General features: G+C 38.1%; 1 long non-coding RNA gene across 1 annotated transcript; it reads right to left on the bottom strand.

Annotated features, from left to right (window-relative positions):
* Positions 1-217: 217 nt before the first annotated feature.
* On the bottom strand, positions 218-2,914 carry LOC120752828 (uncharacterized). Its single transcript, XR_005700866.2, has 3 exons — positions 2,854-2,914; positions 1,533-1,732; positions 218-850 (listed from the first exon to the last, which is right to left on the bottom strand). It is a non-coding gene; the product is annotated as an uncharacterized LOC120752828 (long non-coding RNA).
* Positions 2,915-19,085: the final 16,171 nt, after the last annotated feature.

The following is a 19,085-nucleotide window of genomic DNA, read 5'->3' as shown; positions in this document are numbered from 1 at the left end:
ACTACAGTCTTCAAAACAAAATACCAAGCATGTGAAACACTGAAGACTGCAAATTATTCCTAGGAGAATATATCAGGAGATGCACAGGTTATAGGAGATGAGATGCCAAGCACACTACCTGATAAACAGGCATAAGTATATTATGTAGTAAACATCTTTTACTCTATTCAGTGCAGCAGTGGGCTCATTAGTCTTCCATTGACTCTTCTTTCCAACTGATAATCTAGCATGCAAGTAATTCATCTCAATAATATTTTAAAACAAAACCAGATCAGGGTACCCAGGGTTAAAACAGAGGATGATAATCAGAGGAAAAATGAAAAAAAGAAAACACTACCAGACTACAAAGTTCTGCATCATCCATGTCTAAACTGGAAAACACTGGACCACACACAGAAATACTTTTTCAAGCTAAGAAATTCATGCACTACTACTTTAAAAATCTAACCAATCAATTAAGCATAAAGATCTTCAAGCTCATTAAAAGCAAGAACTCTATCCCTTAAGGATCAAAAAAGCTGGGTCACCCCAAAGTAGTAAACAGCTTCCCAGGATGATAAACCTCTATTTTGAATATCAATTTGGATCAGACACACACTACATCTACTGTGTAGAAGAGATTTTATGCAAAATCCACCAATTTTAACTGATCCGCTAAATCAAGACAGAATTAAAATAACATGTTGTTTAATCAGAAGCTGATGATCTTTCTTTTTTAGGCTTTCTTGGTTTCCTTCTGCCTCTGTGGACTTCATGTTAATGTTCTAACTTGCATGAGGATTATTCAATCTTTCATCAGGCCATTAAGGGTGGGGAATTAAGAGTTTTACAACCCACAGCACATTTTAGTCTTCAGGAAGGATTTGAATACAGACAAAAAAAAAAAAAAAAAAAGAAAAGAAAAGAAAACAAGACCTTGTGTTAAACAAGATGAGAAGCAGTAGAGTACTTAGAATATTTCTATACAGTTTTATATTCTCTCCTGCAACTAACCATCTGTTTCATCTTAATCCAGCTACATAAAAGCAGGTATGGGCAGAAGACCATTCCTGGAAAGGATAAGGCCTTTGGGCCAGAGATACAGATGCTAGAAGTCTAGTCAAGCAATGAAAACATTAGCCTGCCATATGTTAAAAAGGAGCTTCTCTTAGGAGATGGCCTGGGGCTTGCTTGTGATTTCTAATCAATATTTTATATATAGAAGATATATAAAGTAGAATACAATTTCACTCTTTTGCTCTGGTAGCGCTTTGCACTTGAATTATGAGAAAATTAATGAGATCGACTGTACAAGTATTGTCAAAACTCAACAGAATGTCTGTACTGAGAATTCCCAGCAGATTGTGGTACTTTGGCTGCTCCCTTTTACCTGCTCACCACTACTGACTGCCTGACAGCACACAGTACCTTCTCCTTAAGATTCTTGCATCAAGGTATCATAGGATTAAATTAAAATAGTGCCTATTTTAAGCTGTCTTTATCATGCAGAGCCAGTAATGACAAGTGAACAAGGCATAGCCTGAAAGATGCACCTTCAGACAGCAGACTCTCAGGCCAGTATACACCACCAAATTTTGAAATGTAGGCATTTGACACCCATGTGTCCAGTTGGACTCCTGACGAAGTCTTCCAATTCTCAGACAATCCACGAGAAAACTCCAAGTATAAATATAGTACTATGATTAGTATGTAAGAATTGAATTTCTTAGTAGGTGCCAAGTAGCTGCCATACCTGAAAAAAAAAATCATCATGGGCACAAACAACTTACCAGAACATACAAGTAACTGAAACTTAGACTACCTTATAAAGATACAAGGAAGACCCTCAAGTGTTATTAGTCTATGGAAGACCAGAGGAAATTCCAGATGTCCACATTACTGACAAATAAATTCTACTCTCATTGACCAACACTTCGAGGTCCTTTTCTGCCAGACAGCTTTCCAGCCACTCATTCCCAAGCCTGTAGTGCTGCAGGGGGTTGCTGTGACCCAAGTGCAGGACCCAACATCTGTCCTTGTTGAACCTTGTACAACTGGCCACAGCCCATCAACCAAATGTGAGAACTTATTGAGGCTGTACTTAATGCACTTGTCCAGATCACTGATAAAAGTATTAAACAGGACTGATATTGAATATACGACTGCTGTGGGAATACTTTTTAATTTCAGATATCCATTGGAAAGTGAAATAAAAATAGCTGAACATGCAGCATTCTGCTGCTAACAGTTTTACAGGCAATGCAAAGATGGCAAGAAATACTGTAACAAATTTAACATTTAAATAAAATATTTTGCCAATGTGGATCAGATATAAATATGAACCATAACAATCCTGCAATTCACATATACACAAAGAAAAAAAATAAACATTTGATAGAATCTATGTCAGCCTACCTTCTCTAAATAATTTTTCCAGCTATATATTTAATAAGAAAATAAGCTGTTGTATATTTCCAATCAAATACAATTAAATACAGACAAAGCCATAGCGTACATACATATAGTATGAATCACCACATGCTAAAGCCATTTCATCATTCTTCATTAAAATAGCAAAAATATACATCAGAATTTTCAAACAGTGGATGAATGAATCTTAGAGTAAACCTTAGTAGATTTTCTTAGGAGTCAGAATGCAATAGTAATGGTAATTTTGAAATAGGAAGGAACAAAATTATTATAGTTTGCCTGGAAAACAGAAAATAGTACAGTAATAAACAAAAAATCCTTTTTTGCTTCTGGAATAAACTCAGTTGACTGTGACTAGTTAAAATTAACATGCTTATTCTTGAGAGCCAAGTAGTTTCTGGAATAAATTTTCTATTATAGAAACAATTCCAACTCAACACTTACAGAATTTCACTAAGGGAAGAAAGTAATCTTTATACTCTGGGGCACACAAAGTAAAATCTGCAAGTAAACACACTACTTATGTTAAAGCTGTATATTTTGACATACTATTACTACTACTTATATAATGTGGAAAAGTACATAACATTTTTAGATGTTTCACAGTATAAACTACATCAAAAGAACTCTATTCAGTTCCAAAAGCCACTGTTGCATTCACTGTCACTTGGCAGTATGACTGCTTTCTGTTTGCAGTACTGTTCTAGTGACAGGAATATTAATTTTCAAAAATATCTATATAAAGAAAAAAGCATTTAGGAGTCTAAACATTTTGTTAGCCTTTAAATAAAATTAAAAAACCAGAAAGCATCTATACAAAAAGATTTCTCAAGTCACTTGAGAGCTATTGCTACAGACTTTGTTTCAATGTTACATATTCATAGTAATAACTACAGAATATTCTCCCATTTAAACACCTAAACTCCTTCCCTAAGGAGTCAGAATTAGACCCTCTGGACAGCATCCCAGTTTAAACCAGGGAACAATCCAGAAGATGCCTACAGAAACAGTGAATATGAGGACCTGCTTTTCTCCAGAGGTCTGGGAAACTAAAAACACCTCAGTAAATCAAGGCAGGCTTTGCACCATAAAATGGTAAGGATTTTTCATCCCTTGTGGTTTAAACTCAGATGACCTAATACATAAGCAATATCTGAATTATGCAGTCAAAGTCACAGACATATCCAGCAAAGAAAATGTGTGTGAAACAAACAAGGAGGCTAAGTTGTCCCTGTGCATAAAGCAAAAAAGACAGACAAGAGAACCGGGAACGCAGTCTAAATCTCTTGGCACAAACTAGGATAAGCTTTAACTTTTCTACTCTTTTAAAGAGCTTACTGCAATGTCTGTTTAGAAAACCAGTGAGGTTTGCCATGCTCCTGGCTGCTGCAAATATATCTTGTTTGTTCCAGAAAAATACAGGGTATGATTCAAGATAAATCATGCATCAGGCTTCTCAGTCACATGACTGGGGATGTGTTCAGCATGATGGTCCCTGTATGCTCCGTGCAGAAATGACTCAGAAGCAAGATACACATTTGTCAATCCAAGCAAGGGACACAACAGTAATTAAAATCACAAACAGTTGGGTGAGGCTCGATACATCCATCTAGATCTAATGTGCGTAATAGAGTAATATGTGATAATTGATCAATATCATAGTACCACATCAAAATATCTAAAAAAGATCTGATGAAAACAATGTATTTTAAAAATAGCAAGAAAAGGAAAAATTGGCCTAGTTAGTTAATTCATGGAAGTGTGTGTGTTCACTGGCAATAGCAAGGATTCTTATTAAACAGTCCTTTCTTTGAGGCTTGAATACTTTCCCAGAGAACAGCATTAGAATAAGAAAAAACTATTTACACAAGTAACTACAGTGTCTCCTGCTTCTTGCTGATTTGAGATCAGTGTGCAGTTAAACTTTCATATGTGCTTTCAGATCTTTTCAATACTTTGATAAGAATTAGACATAAGAAAATATTTAGGCACCTACAACTTACCTTAATTCTACCAGCTTGGTCACAAGTTTAAAAGTTGGGATCCTATGAGAGGACTCCAGGAACAAAACTTGATATTTTAAAGGATATTAATAATATCCTGTTCATCAATCAGAAGATGTCTAGGACTAGCCAAGAGGAAGTCTAAGAAATGCAGAATATATAAAAATCTAACCCTTTTCTGGTATACCTTCAGTTATCAGAAAGAGTAAATGCCAGCTGCTTCTCTCTCAATAATTAGGAGGTAAATATTCTATTCTAAAATGCAGATGGAGAAAAAAGAAAACATACTTTGCAACACAGTGCAATCAATGAACACTCACCTGTGAAACGGAAGATGCAAATTCATTGTCCTTTTCTGCCTGAGACAATTCAAATTCTGTTTTAATGATGCATCCTCATCACCAAATTGTAGTATTCTCTGGGTAGGACATTCCTTCACCCAACTGATGTTCAGAAAAAAGAGATACCCCACCCACATCCCAAACCCTGACAACTACTCAGACTGTATTTTGATCTGTCTTCTGACTTTTCCCCAAGAAGATGCTTTTAAACTCCTTGTACTCAATGATCCTCTCTTATGCCTTCCACGGCCAAATTAACCCAAAGGGTTTTCTTTTTTTTTTACATTTCTCTTACAATCCAGTGGACAGTAAAATGACAGTTTGAAACACCAATCTCCTTTTGTTACTTCAAATATTTAAGAACCAAAACTAGTAATTAATTTCCTTACTCACAGATTTTAAAGTTTTTTCACAGCTGCTACTAAGCTCACTATACAGGCTATAAGGAACCTCCTGAAGGACTATAAAGATACATATGCTGGGAACCATGCAAAATATGAATTCACTAGAAGTTAGTGGACACCTTTTATGGAAAATTAGACACATCCTTTGCTAAATTTTATAGACTTTTCCAATATTTAAAATACCTTTCCACCCCTGAACAAAAAAGTTTAGTCAAAATTCAATCATCATAATAAAACACAAACCCACTTGAAATAGTCATATGGATCAAACCAAAGCATCTTAATAGCCCAATACTTACCTTTCAGAAAAGGGATCATTAATAGACACCTCCAGAAGTAAAATGAGGAATATACCTCACTATAGCCTGAATTTTCAAACAAAATTAATCTGTAGCACTCTAAAAAATTTCTGGAAGCCCTCTTAACTCCTTTAAAAAAAAACCAAAAACCAAACAAACACAAAACCCCACCAAAAAAACCCCAACAACAACAAAAAAACCAACATGCAAAAAAACCCCCCAACAAAAAACCCCACTCCTTTTTTATCTGCCACTTACCTAGCACCATCAAGGCTGGCTCCAGTTGTAGATTAAACACCACACTTACTAGTTAAACAATATCAGGTTTCAGCAATCTCAGACCAATTCTATGATTGCTTCAGTCAATTACTATCTACATTATTAAAGACCTATAAGACATTATTTGAGGCACAGTTTTAGGTTTGTTCCTCACTGAGTAGAATCTTGTTCCTGTTAATTATGTAACAACAGAATTGACCACAATGATTTAGCTTTGTGTGTTATGGCTGTGTCTTGTTATATCATAAAATATCCTGAGCTAGAAAGGACCCCCAAGGATTATTAAAGCCCAGAGCCTGACCCTGCAGAGTACAGCCCTAAGAACACCACTACTATGTGCCTGATAATGACTAAACACTTCTTAAACTCTGTCAAGTTTGGTGCTATGACCACTCTCCTGGGGAGCCTGTTCCAGTGCCTGATCACCCTCTGGGTAAAAGAGCTTTTCTTATATCCAATCTAAACCCTCTCTGACACAACTGCACACCATTCCTCAGGGTACTGTCACTTATGACCAGGGAGAAGAGATGAAAACCTGCCTTGCAGGTTCCTATTGTGAGGAAGCTATAGATGACACTGAAGTGTCCCCCTCTCCAGGCTGAACCGACTAAGTGATCCCAGCTGCTCCTCCTTCTGTTTCCCCTCCAGACCTTTCACCATTTTTGTTGCCCTCCTTTGGACACTTTCTAATACCTTAATATCTTTCTTACATTGTGGTGCCCAAAACTGCACACGGGATTCAAGATGAGGCTGCTGCAGTGCAGGGGAGAATGGGACAATCCCCTCCCTTGCCCAGCTGGTGATGTGCCCCAGGACACAGGTGGCCCTCCTGGCTGCCAAGGCAGAGACTCAACTTGTTCATCAGGACCTCCAGATCTCTTTCTCCATTGGTGTTCTCCAGCCTACCTGTATATCCAGGGTTGCCCTTTCCCAGGTGCAGAATCCAGCACTTGACCTTGTCAAACTTTATACAATTGGTGATTTTCCAGCCCTCTATTTTATCCAGGTCCCTCCTCAGGGCCTCCCTACCTTCAAGGGAGTCAACAACTCTTCCAAATTTACTATCATCTGCAAACTTACTTACTAGTCCTTCAAGTCCTTCATCTAAATTGTTTATGAAGAACACCAGCCCACCGGTGGAACCCTGCAGCAACTAACTGGTCATTGACGCGATGTTATCACATCACAGTAAGCCCCTTTATGCTCAACCCATGAGACAGTTGCTCACCCATCACATGATGTGTTTACCCAGCTGAATAATTTTGTTCAGAGGGGTACTATGAGAAACAGCCCAGAAAGCTTTAGTGAAATATCAAAAAATCACGCCAGCTGGCTTCCTTTGGTCAGCTTCATGGGTTACATTTTCATAAAAAGAAATCAGGTCTGACAAACAGGACTTCAATGAAGTCCTGCTGGCTATGATCTCTTAGGTGATTTCCAATACCTCCCAGAATAATCTCCGTAATTTTACCAGTCACCGGAATGAGTCTGACAGACCTGGAATTTCAGGGTCATTTTTCCTGCCCTTCTTGAAAACTGGAAGCACTCTTCCCAATGGACTGGGGCCTCACCAGATTCTTAAAACCACTCAAAAATCATCCAGAGAGGCCTTGTAATGATATCAGCCAGCTCTTTGAGTGTCCTCAGGTTAACCCTATCAGGCCCCACAGACTTACGGGGATCCAGCTGGGGCAGGCAGCAAATGCCACACAAATTCAGAGTCAACTGGGAGTTTAATCAGTCTCACAGCCATGATCCTCCTGCTCAGGATGCTGGGATCACCACAGCCCAGGAATCATGTTGAAGACAGAGGCAAAGAAAGCATTAAACATCTCTGCCTTGTCCATATCCCTGACTGTGAGGTGACCATTCTCATCCTGTGATGGGTTGATTAGTTGATTTCTCCACAGCCTTTTGACATTAATATATTTTTAAAAACTTTTTTATTGTCCCCCATAATTCTCACCAGCTCCAACTACACTTGAGCTGTGGCCACACAAGTTTTCTCCCTAGACTGTCAAGCAGATCTTTGTGTGCCTTACATGTCACCTATATTTGCCTCCACCTGCCATATTCTTTCCTTTTTCACCTTATCCCCAAAAGAAGATTCCTGGTCAGCCAAGATGGCTTTCTGCACCTCACCTGCTTGACTTCAGGCAGTTTGGAATTGCCAGGTCCCGTACTTCCAGGAAGCAGTCCTTAAAGTGACCAGCATTGATGGACACCAGCATCTTCAGAAGCACTTTCCCAGGGAACCTCACTCCCTAGTAGCCTGAGAAGCCTCAAGTCTACTCTCATATCCAACACTGAAGTTTTGTTGGCACTGGCTCTTTTCCTTCTGTCAACAGAGCTTTTAAGCTCACTTGTTTTGTGGTCACTGTGGACAAGACAGCCACCAATCTCCATTTCACTCATCAGACCCACTCTGTTAACACCAACAAATCAATGAGGGCATTTTTCCTACCTTGCCCCCTTGGTATTGCAGCAGCCCACTTGTTAGAGGGTAGAAATGAGCCACAACACAGGCTTCTTGCTTATCACAGCATGAAAAGTGTCCTGGTTTATTCCTCTTTACAGCTCAGCCTTCCTGACTCTATAACTATTTACTGACTCTGGCTGCAGCAGGCTCTTACCGTAGGTTTCTTTTGCAGCCTCTGACTGCTGGTTATTGCCTGCTAAACTATGACTGCATGCATTAGTTTGCAGACTCTGACTTTTACTGGCTAGACTATGACTGCAGGTTCCAACGAAGACTCTAGCTGCAGACCTAGACTGACCTCACAGCAGTGATGCTCTCTGCCCAGGACCCTTCTTCATGAGCCTCTTACTCCCTCTTCCTTAAGGTTCCTCCTCCTCTATGATCCTCTTCACTAACTAACCCACTCCCTTTTATCACACTGATCTTTATTGGCTATAGCTGTGACTCATCAGAGGCAAGGCTGTATTGGGTAATTAACAGCTGTTACTTATCAGGGGCAAGGTCACCTGTGTTCTCTTCTCCTACACCTTGGAACCTGGGCCATGAAGTTATCATCCAAATGCCTTAGGAATCTTCCAGACCTGTTTGTTCCAGCTGTGTGATGCTCTCAGTTAATTTCTGGCAAGTTGAAGTCTTCCATAAGAACAAAGGGCACTTGATTTGGAGGTGTCTCTTAGTTCCTCAAAGAATAACTCTTTGATGTCATCATACTGGCTGAGTGGTCTATATTTGACTCCCACAATGACATACAAATTACTTGTTTGTCCCTTAATCCTTTCCCAGAGACTCCCAAGTGTGCCACTGACAACTGTAATGTCCATTTTTGTTGAGTTCAGATTTTATACTCCAGTGGTCTCTTGAGTTCTCTCCTGGTGTCACCCCTATGACTTAAATAACTTGAGGGAGAGGGGGGACAGCATGCACATAGCAAACATCAAACTCTTTTCATTTGAATTAAACATAGGACTGCAATATTATGTCAGAGCTTTTCCTCTTTCATGTGTTTAGACTTCTCACTTTCAAAAAAGCCTTTTACTTTTAAGAGGAACCTGCTTAGGAATGCTCAACTTATTTCTCCTCATGTTCTAAAAAGTTCCCTGCTATCTGAAAGCATCTTAGGTATGTATTGGGCCCTTCTAATTCCCACTTTAAAATTTTAATCCCTACATAACCACTACTAAACTGAATGGGTGGACAATTCCTACAAAGATTTTTAATTTAAATGTGTTATTATTAACATATATCTAACTCCTCACAGAACTCTTTTCCTAACTGCATCTCAAACTAGACCTTGTGTACTGCTCAAGGCTAAAATAGAGAGATACCGATATTTTTTCAGTTCCATTAACAGTGATTCTGAAAAGTAACAATTTATGAAATTTAAATGTCTGCATCATCATCAATCAGAACACTCATTTAGTCAAAATAAGCATTTTTCATAATTTTAAACATCTGCATTTCATGCTTTCCAAACAGTTAACTTTTTTGCTTATAAAGAATACACTGTATTTCAAAGCCATTAGATATTGAAAAAAGCACACTATTGCAGTTTACATTGAGAACAAAGCACCAAACCCTAAATGAGCCAAACAGAATATTTTTAAAGCCTTTTAGAATAAAATTTTTAAGCAATTTTTCACTTAAAGAGTTGATAAAACATGAACTATAATACAAACAATCCTGTTGTTACCAAAGTTTGTTTCTGTTGTTAAAGCAGCTACCTATTTCCTCCAACTAGCAACAATAACAACCACATAGCATTTTAGAAAAAACAATAGGAATCGCTCGCCCAGTTAGATGAAGAAAATGGCCTGATTTTGCCAAACAGAGAGTGTAAAGCCAGCGGTACTCAGGTAAAATGGTGGCCCATTGGGTAGAAGTAATTACATAAAAATTGTTAATTTAGGGAAGACAAGGATGGAGATGGGGAGGGATCAAGATGAATCAACAAGAAACAAGACCAGTAAAATGGAGAGAAGTCAGGGAATAAAAGAGACTTGACACACGTAGACAAGCTATTAGTCATTAGATTTCTCTGGCTTATCTTATTCATGTTTCTGATTCCTTTTTCGTGTTTTGCAGGTGTCCGCAACGGCTGGCTGTCCCTGCAATATGTGTGGTTGTGTCTCTATATATGTGTGCCCACTGGGAAGGAGCCTAGCTAGAAGCTGCCTGCAAACACAGAGAATCTGCCACCTTGCATCTAGCAAGGTTCATTGGATCCAGATACTATCAAAACAAGTTATAGTATTTTAACTCTGAACTGGCTAACACTAACTTCTTTAATTTTGTGGGATCAATTCACACTTCCTCTATCACTAAATACGAGGAAAAATGAAAATAGATGATAATATGATCATTAGCTTTTGTGTATCTTCCATATTATTTTTCTCCCTCATCAGTTTACCAGAGAAATATTTAGCAATTATTTGGTTATTTAAACACACTAGGATAACTATAAGATCATTCAAAACGGGAAATAAAAAAGTAAATTTTCAAGTACTTTAAAGCAAATGAATGTAAGCACCACTCTCTGCTGTATCTATTAGACTTGAAGAATCAGGACAGGACAGGGTTTGATTATATATATAACATTATATATTATACAGATGATAATCTGTAACACAGAGATAACAATTCCATCTGCCCAATGATGTCCAACCACTCTGCTCAAATAACACACCAACATATTCGAATATGTCAATACATTTTGAAGCAAGCATCCACAATCCGTTTGGAAATTCTACAATGTAACAGTTAATTCCAATGAGAGAAATAATATTTTGTATTATCAGTACAGTCCCATAGTTTCTGAAACAAATATATGCCTATCAACTTCAAAACAGTGTTCATGGGAATATATAAGAATATAATGAATTGTGAGAGTTTTAGATTGGATTTTGTTTGAGTGTGCTGTGCTATAGACCAGCTTCTATTGGTTACTGTTTCTAATTTACTACAACAGCATTTTTTAATCACAACAGTTTGAGAATGCCCAACAGCTAAGAGAGTATAAAAAGAAACATTCCAAATATTCTGCATCAAACTTAGCAAGTCTACTTTTATTATTTACTGGGGCTGGTTGGTTGGTTGGTTTGGTTTCTTTTAACTTTGTCTTTTTTTTTTTTTTTTTTTTTTTTTTTTTTTTTTTTTTTTTTTTTTTTGCCAGGTCAATCTAAAATGATAGCTTTACCAGTACTGGTGGAAAAGGCAATTTTTACACAGTACTCACAGAACAGTATTTTAACTACACTAATATTTACCATCAAAAAGCCCCCAAAAATTTACAGATGAAAAAGTGAAATAATCATACATTTTTCAGTAAAAGTGCATTCTATTGGTGCAATGCAAGTCCAGAATGAAGGTACCTGAAAAAAGCATATATATACAATGTTTAGAGATATCTTTAAAGTCTAGTAGAACAGCCATCTCATACAGGTAAAATTCTACGTCAGAAAACTAAGAAAGTTTGGAGATGAAGGCTAAAGATGAAGCAAGATGGATTTAACATTAAAAAAACCTAATTAAAACCCTCAGTCTATAGATAATTTTTCAAGTGATGAGACACATGATTATCTTACAATGAGTGCAGCATCTTTTGATGTTCTTGTGAAAATTCATTTAGAAGTGACTGAATCAATAAAGGTTGGCAAAGTTTTTAAGAAATACAAGTATATAATGCACATTATATAAAAAGAAAGAGTTCACTATACAATATAGCAAGGATGTTTGTGGAAGAAGCAAATGGAAGAGACACTTGTTATTGCATTCCATGATCCAAATCTGTTGAAGGAAAACATGCACATAAGCATTTCCAACTAATTAAACATTGTTAAATTCATAAATCAAGCAAAGTCAGTGTATCATTTTAGAAGTTTTAAATTCTAGATCTTAGAAATGTATTCAGATTCCAATTCACATTCTTTGCTCATATAAAGACTTTTACTGAATTCAAAGGAAGATTAATTTGTGACCTAGCCTGCAATCACTGCACTTGAATTAACTTCTCATTGAACTGTATGTCTGGTTCACCTGTACTCAGTTGTAGAACCTGAGTCCTTATGAGTTCTTCAAGACAGAAGATATACCTAATTCATTATCTTTATTTTGGAAGGAAAATAATTCTTTTGCCTAGGAAGAATTTAAAGATGTCACAGAAACTTCACATTTATAAAAAACAGAACAGAATGAGATGACATTGGATGTTCAGTATGACAATTTTTTTCTATAATAGCCACTGATCGTTTACAAGTGGTAAATAATTTGTAATTAATGCATCAGACTTGGGTAAAATACAGTCCTTCTGTAACCTGTCTCCTTTGACACGGATCTAAGCAGGTATATATTTAAAGACTTTTTTTTTTTTTAATAAAATAGAACAGACTAACTACGATGTGCTAGTGTGCTGCTTCAGATTTGTGATAATAAAATGTCAAAGAACAAGCTGCAAGCTGGGTTTTTGCTTGAGATACTCAAAGAATTAATTTTATGCTGGCATATACTGTAATTAGAAATAGCTCTGTGCATCATGATTAAACTAGTAGCTATGGAAACCGAAGCAGACTAGAATAAGTGTAGAAGGAGAATAGTGAATAAGCCAATCATAAAATTCCTTTAATCTGTTTATTTTTAATCCTTCTCCTAATGCAAATTGGAATACTAAGGGTCAATATTACTTTCTTTCTTTCTTTCTTTCTTTTCTTCTAACCTTTGTACATTTGGAAAGAACAGTACTTCTTCCAAACTACTTCCTAGGTATTAGATTTTGTTTTCACTCCAGAACTTCTCTGCCCACACAGTCTTAGGTGTTAAAAGCACACCATCTTTAATGATCCAGTCTGTATTAAATAATTGTATATATTTATCCCTTTATGAAATGAAACCTCCGTGTTTTCAACAGCCGAAAATCTCCATGGTGCTCTGTCCCCTCAGCTATTCCAATAGCCATCTGCTGAACATGTTTAGCAATCTCCTGATGGGTATGGAGGAAGGATGGAGGTATCTCTGAGCTGTACTCACCTGATGCAATGTCAAGTACTGAATGAGGGGGAAGAAACACTTCCCTTGCTATGCAGGCTACATGTACTGTGATCACCAAACAGGCAGACAGCCTTCATGCCACAGTGCTGACTCATGCTTAAATTCTCACTCAGCCTCCCATCTTTTATGAGAGAGCTGTTTTGTGGCATGTCACTCACTAGCCTATGCTGCTGCATGGGGTTATGCCAGCCCAGGTCTATCTGTTCTTACCAAATTTCACCAGGTACCTTACAGTCAGGGTAGCTGAGGTCCTTTTGAATGCTATCTGTGTGTATAGCCCAGTGTAATGGCTGACTCGCTTTGCCACCCATTTTGCTGCCATTTGCAAACAAAAGGGCAATTCTTCTGCCATCATCCAGGTCAATGATGAAAATGTTAAGCAATATTTGCACCAGTATCAGCCTCTACAGTGCAACCACTCCTTAGACATCATGCTGTACACCTCTGTCCTTCGAGACATACAGTGGAGCTGCTTACCCACCTGTGTTGTGTCCACTAGTCCCTAATGCTTTAAGAAACCATGTCAAAATACTTGGTTAAGTCAAGGTAAACAAAATTGTTTACCAGTTGTACCCTCACCTACAGAGACAGGTGCCTCATTACAGAATGTAATCAGGTTAGTCAGACATGGTTTGTCCTCAGTAAAGCCATGATGGCTGTTATGAACCACATTATATATCTTGCTGTGCCTAATAATGGCTTCCAGGAAGATTTATTTCGTAATCTTCCCAGGAACTGAGATGAGACTGTGCTGTGTACAGTTCTCTTGATATCCTTCCTTTCCCTCTTGAAAGTGGGCATATTAATTAGCTTTCTCCAGTCACTGAACTCTCATAACCATCATAATCTCAAAAGAAAGGTAAGAAATAGCAATATTGAATGCACGTCCAGCAGTCTCAGTTTGCTTGTATAAACCCTTAACTCAGTCTTCCTCTTACATTGTTATCAGTCCTCTCCCCTAGATTTTCCCAGGAGGCACAGAGGTCTGGGAAGCTAGTGACCAGAGGCCCAAAGAGATTGCCTTAAGATTTTCAAATCTTAAAATGGAAAAAAAGTAGGTATATTAGCTATATTACATATTAGCAAACTGTACCTGGCTTCAGACAGGGAGAATTTATGACAGTGTCATTACTGGGCCATTAATATAAGAGAACTGTTCAAAAATATATTTTTCTCAGAAGAAGACTGGGGAAGGGGATCTGGTCCAAGCCATTCTCTGGGCTATGGCAAAAGATGAATAAACATTTCAGAGACAATGCCTAATATCAGCACTTTCAGACAGACTTAAACAGTTTTCTGCTATGAAAAACCTGACATTGACCTGGTCAGAGAGTATTTAAATGTTGATCAGTATCATGCTTTGAAATGAAAAAATCTTGTAGATCAAACGAAAACCTTTTCTCCTCATTGCCCAAATAATACAGGAGCAGAAAAATCTTACACTTCCAACCCTCTTTTCAAGAAAACACTTGGTCTAATAAGTTCAATTTCATCATTCTCAGCTAAGCGTTTTCCTGGGCTGCTTCTGCTGCCTCTCAACACCAATGCAAATATTCATAAAGCAAGATATGAAGAGCAACACTTTGAAGGACAGGGACTTTTTTTTCCAATGCTACTTCTGCCTGGAGTTTTTGCTTCAAAATGTGCTTCCTACTATTGTACCTCCTCTACTGCATAGGCTCTAACATCTTCTAAAGGAAGAAAATCTAGTAGAACCAGCAAAAGGATCTCATCAACACTCATCAATAGTATCACTTGGGTGAGGAAAACTGCCATTATAATCATCTTTAAATTCAGCATCTGTGTCCTGCATGCTAACTATATTCATTATTTTTTTCCTGCCTTTGAAGTCATACCTTCATCAATAGAGACAGGTAATAATTTTTTGGAACTTTAGGAAAAAAAGGTTACCAACAGAAACTGGATTTAGTTCTGCAACCGTATTTTCACAGCTGGAAGAGAAGAGAATGCAAAAGTCCACACCTACAAAAATATCCTGACTAGCCATGTCCCATGAGCTACACAACTTTTAAACTCAGAAAAATTTTGAGATTTTTGCGGAAAAATCTCAAATCACTATCTTTACTATGTTATTGAAATAATTATAGTGTTAAGAGTCAGCTGAATTTTTTTTTTTCTCTCAGAATACAGGGATTGTGTCAATGAATTTAAGTGATTTGAGGGAGAAAAGCAAACCCAAAAAGGTGTCAGTAAAATGGATTAGTATTCAGGATAAAGAAATCATGTCTACCTAGGATACCTGTGAATTTTTTTCTGTTTCGTTAAAGCTAGGAGTTCTCAACATACAAGTCATTAGCAAAGTATTTTCAGTATTATCAGTATTTTTTCTTATTCCCGTATCAGTCCCTTTATTCATTTATGCTGTCATCCTCTCTTTCCCCATGCTAATAATCTCCATGCCTGCACTAGCTTTCTCACACAGTATCAAAGCACATCTGACAGTACCCTAATCGGTTTCACTATTAGCAACAGGATTTTCACAAAACACAAAATTACTCAGGATGATATTACAAAAAAGGTTTGGGTTTTTTTCACACTTGAAACACAGCATTCTTTGTTTCGAAGGATCACCAAAATGTTGCATATTTCACAAGCCTTCTTCAACGTGCTCCCCTTACCTCCTTACTCGCAGTATATTTTATTTTCTTTACCAGAAAATTGATTACTGCAACTTTGTTGAGCCACTGTCTACCCAGCTCTGAAACAACCACTGGACTGTTCCATGGGCTTAAAAAGACAGAATCAACCACCTTCCAGGACTATTTCTTTTGGCAATTCTACAGGGTTTATGCGGCAGGGTTTTGTAACGGGGGAGGGGGGCTACAGGGGGAATTTTCTGAGAAGCGGATACAATCTTCGGCTTTGTCCAGTGGAAGCAGGTTTTCATACGGACTGCATTCCTCTGTGAACTGAAACAGCTCTAATCAATAAGGGGGAAAAAAAAAAAAAAAGAAAAAAAAAAAAAAAAAAAAAAAAAAAAAAAAAAAAAAAAAAGGCTGTTTTTATGATGGGGCGGCGACTCGGATCAAGATCGACAACTTTGACTTCCAGAAATTCCTGTCTGAGATTAGGAACTGCGTTGTCTTCTGTGTCCAACCGCATGACGCGCTCTCCATCAGACCTTAAATTACCCTCCAGCTCTCCACCTGCAGGAGGCTGCGGGAAAAACAATCTCCCTTCAGTCCTCAAGGAAAAAGGATTTCCACTCACTTTAAAAACAGATGACGTAATCCCTGCTTTACCTCCCCCTCCCCCTTTTTTTTTTTGGGGGGGGGGGGGGGGGGAAGCGACGTTTTGTTTTGTTTTTCCAGAGAACAGAGATAATTACCACACACTACTGGAAAGGGGAAGACAGACTCAAATACAGCAAAGAAAACGCAGGGCGCCCAGAGACCATTTTTCCCAGCGCGGGTTCTCGCTTTCGCTGCGTTCCGCGGAAGCGCATCTCCGCGGCCGACAGCCGCGCCCCCGGCCCGCGCACCCCCGCGCAGCCGCGGCCGCAGGCGCATGCGCAGGGGACGGCGCTCGCCCCCGCGCGGCCAAAGCGGCGCCGCCTCAGCATGACGTCACCGCTGCGGCGGACCGCTCTGCCGCCCGCCCACCGCCGCAGCGGGCCAGTGTTCCGGCGCGTTTTCACACTGTTCTAGGTTCGCTGTGGGGTTTTATTGCTTGTTTGTTTGTTTTTCTTTTCTCTCTTTTCTTTCCTTTTTTTTTTTTTTTTTTTTTTTTTTTTTTTGGTACACCTTTTAAATAGCTGCTCTGAAAAATTTTGGGATCGGAACATTACCAGATTGTAAAGAAAGCCTTAAATAAACGCCGCGCATTGGGCAGCCATGGCTTAGGTTATTCAGCAGAGCCAAATCGGTGATGTCACTGGCGTACACTGCAAACAAAATGTGAATTACCTTTCTGTTGTCCAGTAAACAAACAAGCCTTAATGGGGTGCAGAGCTGATGAGGCAGTCAGCAATGCTACCACTCCCGTGTGTTTTACAGCGCTAAGCAGCATTTCTCAGAAAAAATCACAACATCTTGCTGTGCGGGGAACACAAGCAATTTATAGAACATCCCTCCCTCCACTAACAAAAACAAACCCGAGACCAAAATCAAACACAGCCAAACAACAACAACAACAACAACAACACCAAAACAAACAAAAACAAAAAACAAAAACAAAACAAACAAAAAAACCCCACCAAAAAAACCCCACAAAACCCTGAAAACTACCCTACCACTCTCTGTGGTGGGTTGATTTCTCTGTAAACAAGATAACATTACTCTTCCAGATTCCCCAGACAAATACTCCTGAAAAAGTGCATCTTTATCCACAAAGCCAGCCTTGCTATTTGCTGTATTTCTCAGCAGTGTTGAATGAAACTGTCAGGTTCCACAAGCAGAGCTTGTAGGGTTGGGAGATGAGATATCTCAGCAACAAGGCAAAAAGCATTGAGATTGTTACCGGAGACAAGTGCTCTGAAAGTTGCAGGGTTTGTAGTCAAAGGGGAAAAACTTTTTTTTTTTCCTCCCCCCCAGATCTACAGGTAAAAATAGCACAGAATAAGAACATAAAGAAAAAAGTGAAGAGAAGGGGGTGGGTGGGCGGAAGAGTAAAAACAGCAAGGAATTGAAAAATATCCTTAACTACTTCAAAATAAAAGGGAAAATTAGAATGCTCTACCTGCTTTTAAGTTTCAGTTATGCAGCAAAGGGGACATTATAACAATCATAGAGTTTGTAAATCATCTGGTACAGAGTAAGTACTAGATTTGGCTTCTACTGAATGTACTGGTGTATCCACTGACACTGGATTATGAAATGTTCAGCATTATGAAAGGAAAAAAATAGTTATTTTGTTGAATGGTACATTACTCTTATGTTTAGTTCATTTAGGCAAATCACGCATATATTTGCCATTATTTAACAAAGGTGGCAGACTAAAAAAAACAGGTTTGACCCTTTTTGAGTGTTGCATTATATTTTATGAATCATAGAATTCATTTATCTACTATAGTAGCTCTGCTATACTTTCCTAAAAGTATGTTTGATGTTTCAGTAAACTCTGTCATGTTGAAAGTGTGTTGAAAACAGATGTTATCTTTCTGTTTCAAGTATGCCCAAGCACAATCTTGCCCCCATTGAAATAAGGGACAAATTTTTTTATTTGATATAATGAAAGGTGGGATGCATTATTCTTGGATCTTACTATTTTAAAGTTCTCTAAAAGGCAGCTTTTAAAACACATTGCTTCTATAAAAGCACTTATAGTGTTATCCTTGTTATGTAGATGCCATGATGCTCCAGATGTGAAAGCAACAAGACCTCAGTTCTGGAACTTGGTCCTGTTCCAGTTACATCCACTGTGTTGCTTTCTTGCAAATGTCTGCTTTAGCCTCCAGAGATGAATAAGAAAGCATTAAGAAATTATACCTGCATGAAAGCACTTGACAAGAAACATAATATCCTACTTCGTTCAATGAAAACCGAAGAATTTGAATGGCATCAGGAAGCAAGCAGTAGGGAAGGGCAAGGGAAAAAACATCGAAAGAAAACCTAATTAAGTAGAATTATTCTTTAATCTTCCATATTTTTTGCATATGAAGGATTAATGCTCATAATGTCTTTCTACAGAAAAAAAAAAAAAAAAAAAAAGTGTGTGTGAACTCTTTTTAATTCTTTAGCAAAACTGCCAGAGCCTGACATAATTTTACTGTGTATTGACTATATTACCATCCCTTATTTAAGCTGTCAGATTTTACTTATAATCAAGAGATAATGGTAGAAGGAGAGGAAAGAAAAGCAGAAAGAACTCCT

Source organism: Hirundo rustica, chromosome 5 (genome assembly GCF_015227805.2).
Source record: "Hirundo rustica isolate bHirRus1 chromosome 5, bHirRus1.pri.v3, whole genome shotgun sequence".
In the NCBI taxonomy this organism is placed as follows: Eukaryota; Metazoa; Chordata; class Aves; order Passeriformes; family Hirundinidae; genus Hirundo; species Hirundo rustica.
Note: the sequence above shows the minus strand (reverse complement) of the source record. Positions and strands in the feature narration are given on the sequence as shown.